Genomic DNA, 10,054 nt, shown 5'->3' with positions numbered 1-10,054 from the left:
CTAATTTTGGCTAATTTTGCTTGTTTTTTTTATTGGTAGGATTGTATAAATTGGTTTTGTAGGTCCACACGAGCATGAAAAAGACAAAGGAACTCATAGTCAATCTCATAGCGTTTGCAAATTTTTCAAGCTTATAGGTGGACAAAGCACTTGGAATTCTTCTTCCTCTTCTTGTCTATATTCTTCTTATTCCATCTACTTCTTCTTCTTCTTCTTGTGGGAGATCTTGGCCATTTTTTTTGAAGGAAGAAAAATCATACACACTTCTTTTTAGTGCTTAAAATGAACCCCTAAATCATACGTAAATCCATTAAAAATTAAAAATTTGCAACAAAAAAAAAAAGCATTTTAACAAGTGAAACTAAACCAATCCAATCATTTGCATCCTTGCAACATCAAGGTTTTAGATGCATTCATGCAAAGTTAGGAACACTTCATTTTTGAGAATTTAAAAAGAACTTCATGTTTCCATTTCAAAAGGTTCAAAATCAACACTAAGTGCACATTAAAATCTAAGTCAAACTCAAAGCATCAATCAAGGATAAAATGAACCTCATTTGTAAATAGTTTAAAGTTCTTTTAAAAATCTCATGAAAACTAAGGATCCTAAATGGTTGCCAAAAATTGTCTTAAAAGCTTTGTTATTTTTTCCAAACAAATGTCTTGTTGCAAAATCTTGAATGTTTCTTAGATTTTTCATGCATCAAAACAATCTAAGAATATCATTTTTGGGCTTAAAATATGCAAACTAGAACACAAAATCTTGAATGAAAACTAAATTCCAAAGAGTCATTTTCACTTTTGAGTCCAAAACAATCTTGAATGATCTAAGGTTAAAACAAAGCACTTCAAAGTTCTTAAAACAACATACAAAATCTCAATCTTGAATGCTCAAAGGTAAAAAACTTGAATGTTTAATCACTTGTCTTTGAATGCATGTTGCTAAACACACTCTTGAATGCCATGGATTAAAATCAAATTAACCTTGAATGCATGATTAAAACAACAAATCCAATCTTGAATGCCAATGATCAATTAACCATTGCAATATCAAACACTTCATTTGGAGCTTCTAAAATTGAACAAAAAAATCCCTTTTCCACATGCAATCTAGGTAAAGTTTGATTTTTGGACATTTAAGAAACTTTGTTAAGTTAAATACAAATTTATAAAAATCAATTTGAGTAGTTCCTTGGACTCACCTCTTTTCTAATCACCCATCAATTCAACCATTGGTTGCAATCTCAGCACCATTTAAGGGGATGGGTCTACTTGAAAAAGGTGTTAAATGTTCCACAATATAACTCACTCACTTGGTCTTTAAACATTTGCTTTAACTTTATAAAAATTCTTAAATGATCAAAACTCTAGTTTAAATCAATCAGACTTCAAGTTTGGGCAATAAAATTGAACAACTATTGACGTGGAGGGCCTCCGGGCGCACGCTTGACAAATCGAGTCTCACACATCTTTTCTTTGGGCTTTAAAACAAAATAACACCAACTCTTGAATGCTTTAAAAGGAAATTAATTGATACTTAACGTGGAGGGCCTCCGGGTATGCGGGTTTACTTTTTTTTTGACCCTAACTCTTCTTCTTGTATTCATTCTTCGCTCGATTTTGTTTTGTTGGCGCTTCAAGTTGGAATTGAACATTGTCTCTTAAACATGAGTGCTTGCAAAGTCTAGATCAGCACACATAAGAGTTAGTTGGTAAAAGAACAAGCATTTTTTTTATCCCAAGGTCATCCAAGTCTTCTCTCCCCTTGTCGTCTTTTGAGGCCATCTTGGGTGCATAAGATTAGGATCCAAAACCTTGTTTCTTTTTAGGAGGCTTGTTTGGGGATTTCATCACCCCTTGGGATGACCTCAACTCCAGCGTTCTGACGGAGTATAAAGATCAGGAGGTGAATCCAAAGACACCTCTCTTGGAATCAAGATTTTTGTCACTCGGGCTAAGCCTCAAGGAACATTATACCCTTGAGAAGTGAAAGAGGAGAAGTGGGTTACCGCTCCTCTCGGCTATGTGACATATTTTTGGTTTCATCTACGGATTTGGGCCTCACGTACCTTTGTGTATATTGAGGACTCCCTAGCTAAACCAACTGTTAGCCTTGTAGACAACCATCTAGGATGTTAATGTGTTTGAAGTGACTGATCGAATCATTTTTAGAACACACACACTCCTTGGTGCCAGTATCACATTTTTGGAATCAAAACTTCTATCTGGTTGTTTCTATCTATTGCTTGGTCTTTTACTTATTGAATACATGTTTGCCAAACTTGGTCATTCCTAGCTTAGGGCACATTTATCATAGTCATTGCCTATCCCAGAGTTGAAGCAAAATAACCAAGGTCTCTCAAAGCCAAGAAGATTCAAGAATTGATGTCAGAGCAACCCAAACCCAAACAGAAGTACCACAAAGTTAAACTCAAACCATCTCAGGCATACCAAGAACTTTCAGCCAAGAGAAGGGAACTAACACCAAGTCCTCAAATTTCCAAACTCCACAAAGTAGAGGACAAACCTGCCGACAAAGAACTTCAAGAGGCCTGGTTAGAGCGCACCACCAAATTGAGCCAAAATCCAGGAGTTAATCCTGCTTATGCCTTACCAACTAGGCATGATTTCTATGATTAGACCCCCTTGTTTCTCCACATCTTCTTGGATAAGCTTCACTTTAGAGTCATCTTTGTAAAAAAGCCAGCCATTTTAGGTTATCCCCTTAAGCATTATTAGCTCATTCATCTCATTTAGAACCAAACCATCTAGCCAGCAATCAAAACCTCACATCCAAGCCTTCAAAATTGTTGTCACTTTTGCCTAAAGTTTTCCACTCCTAAAATCTTCCAAATCCATCAATCTCACCAAGGTTATCCCTTTGACAGAGCTTTTTCTAGGGTAATCCAGCTTTGTCACTTGTTATCCCTCATCACCTTGAGTTAAAGGTTGGGATCCACAAGTGGTCAATCTCGTGTTCTTCCTAAAGGATCATCAGTCTATCCTTAAGTTGACACAATCACCACCAAGCTTGCACATAGGAAAGTAGACCTTTCATGCTTTGGAAACATATCTTTGAAGTTAGAATCTCCAACCCAATCCTCCTTAGGTTTTTTCATATAGCTTTTCCTTAACCTAGGAAATCATTTGCATAGAGAAGCCTTCTCCCTTTTGCATCCATTAGCATTATTGCATCTCATCCCTAGGAGCATTTTTCATGCCACCCATCACTTACTTAGCCAAGAAGAAAGAAACAATGGAGCCCTATCATTTGGATCAAACAGCCTCACCCCCCTTGAGCATTCAACCATCTTTCAGCCCAGAGAAAGCTATGCCATCATCTGCTGACATTGAAGCTTTCATGAACCAACCAGGAAATGCAGTATTGGTAAATGCCATTATAGACAAGAACAAAGAGACAATCATGTCTAATTTTTGAAGGGGCAATGTAGGAACCTTTGACTTTAGAAGACCCCCTCCATTATCCGATCCATCTCACCTATTGTTTGGGAAGCTACCACCACCCATAGGCTCTTATGATCCAAATTATCCTCAATATATGCCAAAAGAAGAGCCTCCAGCCAATCCATATGATCCAACAGACCCAAACATACCATCATCCACCCAAGTTGAAATCTCCATGCCACAAGCCAACCCAGCCACCACCACTCCGTCCTTGGTTCATACCTCTCTGCTCCAAACCCCCTTTACCCAAAAAACCTCACCGTTCACCCCCTTCACTATTGTTGTTGCTGCTCCCCAACCCAGCCTTCCAAATCCACCCATCTCCCAAATCAGTGCTAGCATCTTTGGCCAACCTCAGGAATATACAACAAGGATGCCACCCATGGGCCAAGTAATCAACCTTTCGTCACCCCTAGCTTGTTCACTATAGCCCAAAGCACAATCCCATCATTTCCATTAGGTCTTGGGAGCTCAGTGCCATCAGCCACAAATCCACAAGCTACTACCCTCATTCCACAAAGCTATCAAACCCCACAAGCTACTACCAATTTTCTACCAAGCTCCCAAGTAACCCCAGCTCCCGCCACCACTCTACCAAGCTTTCAAATCTAGCCACCAAGCTATCAAACCCCATCAATTCCATTCCCAAGCTTTCAATTCCCACCACCTCCACCACCAACTAATCCATTACCTCCTATTACCAACTACTTTTCAATGCCACTTCTAGGAGGTAATCCACCAATCTAGCCAACCACCAATTATTTGTAGGTACCATCCCAAATGGGGGCACAACCCACATACCTTGGTCAAACCCCACAAGCCCCGCGATCCTTTCCCCAAGCTTCATAGCCATCTTATACCTTACCTCCACAAAGCCATTCATTTATCCCATAGCCAACTTATGTTCTTCAATCCCAACCTCAAATCCCATATCAACAGCAAGCCTCGCAACACATGCAGCAATATGCGCAAACTCCCCCTCAACAACCTGTCATCCACCATGCAGCTGCCCAAACACTGTAAAATCCCTATCAGCAAATTCCTCATAGCCATCTGTATTCAGTGGCCTCATCTAGCACATACCTACCTTAAGGCACTCCTACATTGGGGGCACCCCAGCCATCACCTGTCAATTCAGAATGGGACCAAATGAAGATAGCTCTAAAAGCCATCCAAGAAGGGAATGATCCGAAGACATTCAAGTTTGAGAATGTGTGTCCTTACCCATTTGACAAAGCCATTACCATGACACCATTTCCCAAACACTTTGAGGTACCCAAATTTGACAAATTCAGAGGAAAAGGAGACCCTGTCACACATATCAAAGAATTTTACATGCACTGCCAGGACGTAGCATACAATGATGTCTTCCTCTTGCACCTTTTTCCCAAAAGCTTGGCTGGACCAGATCTTGAATGGTTTTATAGAATCCCTTATGGCACAATTAAAAACTTTGCTAAATTATCTGAGGCATTCATAGCCCAATATGTCCATCTTGTTGAAACATAGCTATCAATAGTTGACCTTGTCCACACTAAGCAAAAAGGTGGAGAAAGCCTTGCTGAATACCTGCAAAGATGGCAAACCCTTACCACCTGGATATCCTGCACCTTGCCAGAGCACCATGTGGTGAAAATGTTTATTGATAATGCCCATACTAGCTTGGCTCACCACATGACCATGAACTATTTGCAGACCTACAAAGATATCAAAGAGAAAGGAATGATCATTGAGCAAGGACTCATTAAAGATGGTGTGGTCAAGATTTACAAGGAAGCCAATCAAAATCAATCATATTCCAATGACAAGTCTAGGTATTGGAACAAAAAAAAGCACGTTGCAACAGATGGTGTCAGTGACACCAGACATGTGAATATTGTTGGTCCTTCTCAAAACATGTCCAACCCACCATATCAACCTAACAGTCAATAAGCTATCAATTACCAAAAGAATAATCACCAAAGCTATCAAAACCAAAATCCAAGACCCAACTTTCAAGGGTCTAGCAATCAAGCTAATGCCATCAATGTAGCTGCAAGACAAAAGCTCGAATTCCAACCTGCACCTAGAAATTATACACCCCTTGGTGAACCTTTGGATGTCATTTTTGAGAAATTAGTCAAGGAAAACCTCATCAAATTTCCTCCTACCCAGAAAATCGACCCAAGCCAACCTAAAGCTACATCGTACAAAGATAATGAGTACTACAAATTTCATAGGATAAAAGGTCATACTACCCTCAGATGCATGAAACTGAAAGACTATGTGCAAGACCTCATTGATCGAAAAGAAATCACTGTTGGTGCCCAACCTCTCCCAATGCAGGCTTACAAATCTATCAAAATGCTTTTCCTCCACACAACAACCAAGATCCTGGAAAAGCACCTATCCAAACCAACAACAACAACACCAACAACCGTTAGCCAAACCAATAGCATGGGAAGAACAATGACCACACTTCATCCTATATAGACTATGGTAGCCTTATAGGTTGTATATCAAAGAAAGAGCCTTTTGTCAATGTTATCAATATCCAAGGACCAAACAATGAGTGTGCAGTCACCACTCGAAGAGCGCAATTTAACATTGCAGGCCCACCAGTTTCACCAGCACCATCAGCTCCATCAAAAAGCTAGTATAATATCTTGGAACACCTTGGGAACATGCCACCTCAAATCTCCATTTTAGACCTTCTTCGCACTAGACCTATGTACAAGAACATCCTTAATAGTGCTCTCATAGAATCCTTTGTCCCTTCTGATATCAATGCTACTGATTTTCATAATCTTGTTGGACACCTTTCATCCTCATGTGCCCTATCTTTCAAACCCACCGATATACCCGTGGTCGAGCCAAATCACACCCTTTCACTTCGCATAGCCATCATGGTATCCAATTTTGTCGAGAAAAGAGTAATGATAGATAATGGATTAGCCTTGAATATTTGCACCCTAAAATTCATAAAACAAGCTGGGTATACTGAGGCAGATATCATCAGTGAGGTTATCACCATCAAAGCTTATGACAACTTGGAAAGAACCATAGAAGGAACTCTTTTGATGCCAATCAAGGTTGGGCCAGTCATCCAAGAAACACTCTACCATGTTATTGATCTAAACCTACCATTCAACATCCTCCTTGGTCGCCCATGGATTCACGCCATGAAAGTTGTTCCATCCACTTACCATCAGTGCGTCAAATTTTCACATCAAGGCATTGAGGTAACCATCCATGCCGATCCAGAACCCTTTGCTTACTGCAATCCATTTGAAGCCTCATATACAAACCATTGCCCTAGAATTGATATCGGCACAGCCATCGCCAGGTCATCCCACACTTGTAATGACCCACTAACCATCCTCGCCTCCACCCTATCTACCATGAAGATCAATAACAAAGGCTATGGAGAGTATAGTCTATCAAATGCCTTTGCTGTCGGGGCACCCCCACTTGATCCACATGCCCATGGATGATCAACATATCACAAAGCAAAGGAGATTCCACCTCCTCGATACAAATAGTTTGGCCCAACAACCTTTGTATCCTCAAAAATCCCTCTTCATGAGGAGCTCACTCCAGATATCAACAATTGGTTACATAAGGATGCACCTCAAAGGAATCAGGCATGCCTTGATCACTTCAGCCAAAAGTATCCCCAAGAACATAAGCTCATCACTGACAAATGGAACTATTGAGGTGGTGGTCTAGGACTAGAAGAATGAGGCATGTAGTGCCCCATCGACACACACAAGTGGGAATCGAAGTCAGGTCTTGGCTTTGGCATACCCACAACTGAGGGCACCAATACGAACGGTCACGCTTTTTTGAACATTCACCGTGACCTTGTCAAAATCAAAGACATTCCTAAAGAAGTTGAAAAGAGAGCCTACGATGATATCTTAGACCAAATATCCCTTGGAGACTCTGTTCTCCAAGAACTATCCATCCACCTCATTGACCTAGCACTCGCCCATCCACAACTCATATATTGGGACCAACCAAGCATCATACACATTGATGAGTTCACATCAGAGGAAGCACTTCTGAGATTCATGAGAGCCGAAACACCTCACAAGAAAACAAAGCCAGATTTTGCCTATATCTACAAGCTAGATCCCAAGGGGTATTTTGGAGAAAATCCCCAACCTAGTTTCGATACACCCAAACCTGGAACTAAGGTGAATCCAGGACTAGCTAAGGCAGCGAAGAGAACCCCTCAGCAAGAAAATCTAGAGCCACAAGAAGAACATAAGGATTTAGCATTGCCTCCTTAAGATAATCGACCAGAGGTGTCTTCTATTCTAATTGAGGATACTTGAGAAGTCAACATTGGTTCTTCATAGATCCCCAGAATTGTTCACATTGCTGCATCCCTATCACAAGACCAAGCTAATCTCCTCTTTGAAGTCTTAAGAGAAAAAATTGGTCAATTTTCATGGTCATATCAGGACATGCTAGGGCTTGATCCAAAGCTTGTAGTTCATCATCTTGCAGTCGATCCAAAGATCAAGCCCGTCAGACAAAAGCTTAGAAAAATGCACCCCAAGGTGGCATCATTTGTCAAATTTGAATTAGAAAGAATGTTAGCTGCTAAGGTTATCCGACATATCGACTATTCAGAGTGGATCTCCAACATGGTCCCCGTCACTAAGCCTTTTGGTGACATCAGAATCGGCACTGATTTTAGAGATCTTAACAAAGCTTGTCCAAAAGATGATTTTCCCTTGCCCAACATAGATATGATTGTAGATCTTACAGTTGGACATGAAATTTTGTCCCTCATGGATGGATTTTCTGGGTATAATCAAATCAAGATTGCAAAAGAGGATCAGCATAAGACAGCATTCACTACCCCTTGGGGAACCTTTTTCTACAACATGATGCCTTTTGGCCTAAAGAATGCTGGGGCTACCTATCAAAGAGCAATGACAGCCATTTTTCATGATCTCATCCATAGCATTTTGGAGGATTATGTGGATGATATCTTGGTCAAGTCTCATACCTTCATGGATCATCTTGTTGACCTAGAGAAAGTCTTTGATAGGTTAGCCAAATATCATCTCATGCTGAATCCCAAGAAATGTGTCTTTAGGGTCACATCTGGCAAGCTTCTAGGCTTCATAGTTTCTAAATGAGGTATAGAGATCAACCCCAAGAATGTCAAGGCTATCTTAGACATGTCTCCTCCCCAGACACTGCGACAACTTCGCTCTCTTCAATGAAAGCTCCAATCTATTCGGCGCTTCATCTCCCAACTTGCAGATAAATGTACACCATTTTCAAATTTACTGAAGAAGGATGAGAACTTCAAGTGGGATCCTTTATGTCAGCGCAGCTTCGACCATCTCAAGTAGTATCTCATCAATCCCCTTATCTTGGTTCCACCAGTTCCTGGTCATCCCTTGATTTTGTACATATCAGCAACACCTACTGCTCTAGGGGCACTTCTAGCACAACTTGATGACTATAGCAGAGAAAGAGCCATCTACTACATCAGTAGAACCCTAGTTGGTTATGAACTCAATTACACTCCTATGGAAAAAGCTTGTTTGGCAGTTGTTTTCTCAACTCAAAAGCTTCGCCATTACTTGCTAAGTCATACCATCCAACTAGTCTCCAAGATTGTCCCTCTCAAGTATATGCTCTCCAGAACAACACTTACAGGCTATTTGGCAAAATGGGTTATGCTCCTTAGTGAATTTGACATCCAGTATGTGGATAGAAAGGCAATCAAAGGGCAAGCTATAGCAGATCACCTAGCTGATGCACCTCTAATAGATGCTTATCCATTGATCACAGAATTTCCAGATGAGCATATCTGTCTAATTGAAGAACAACACCCATGGAAACTTTATTTTGATGGCTCATACACATCTCATGGATCAGGGGTAGGAATATTGTTGGTCACACCTCAAGGATATTACATTCCAAAAGCCTTCAAGCTACAATTCCCTAGCTGAATATGAGGCCCTCATAGCAAGATTAAAGATAGCTGCAGAATGGAACATTGCTAAGCTACAAATCTTTGGCGATTCTCAGCTCATCATCAAGCAAGCCATAAATGAATATCAAACCAAAGATGAAAAACTATTACCCTACAAAGAGCTAGTTGATCAGCTAACCCAGCATTTTATAAGGCTTCAGTTTACACAAGTGACTTGAATACAGAACAAAGCATCAGATGCTATGGATACTATAGGATCACTCTTGGAAATTCCCTAAGCAGCTACACAGTATGAGTTTTTAGTGGAGCAACTCCTCACACCCGCCTATGCGAATGAGGATTCAAACTGTGTTTGTATCTTGGTTGGTCCCTAATCCCCTTGGTACCATGAGATTCATGCTTACCTTAACGATGGTATCATATCCCCTCACCTCACACGTACCCAACACCAGAACCTCCTCTGAAAATCATCCTGCTATGTTATCATAGCCAATACCCTATATCGTCGAGGTTATCACAATACTCTCTCTCTCGATGTTTAGACCAAAACAAAGCCACGATGGTGTTAAAGGAAGTACACTCCTGTGACTTTGTTAGAAAGTGTCTCCCATGGTAGCAGCATGCAAATCTTGTGCACGCTCCAGC

Source organism: Cupressus sempervirens, chromosome 8 (genome assembly GCF_028749045.1).
Source record: "Cupressus sempervirens isolate cs-2001-9-10 chromosome 8, ASM2874904v1, whole genome shotgun sequence".
Lineage (NCBI taxonomy): Eukaryota > Viridiplantae > Streptophyta > Pinopsida > Cupressales > Cupressaceae > Cupressus > Cupressus sempervirens.
Note: the sequence above shows the minus strand (reverse complement) of the source record.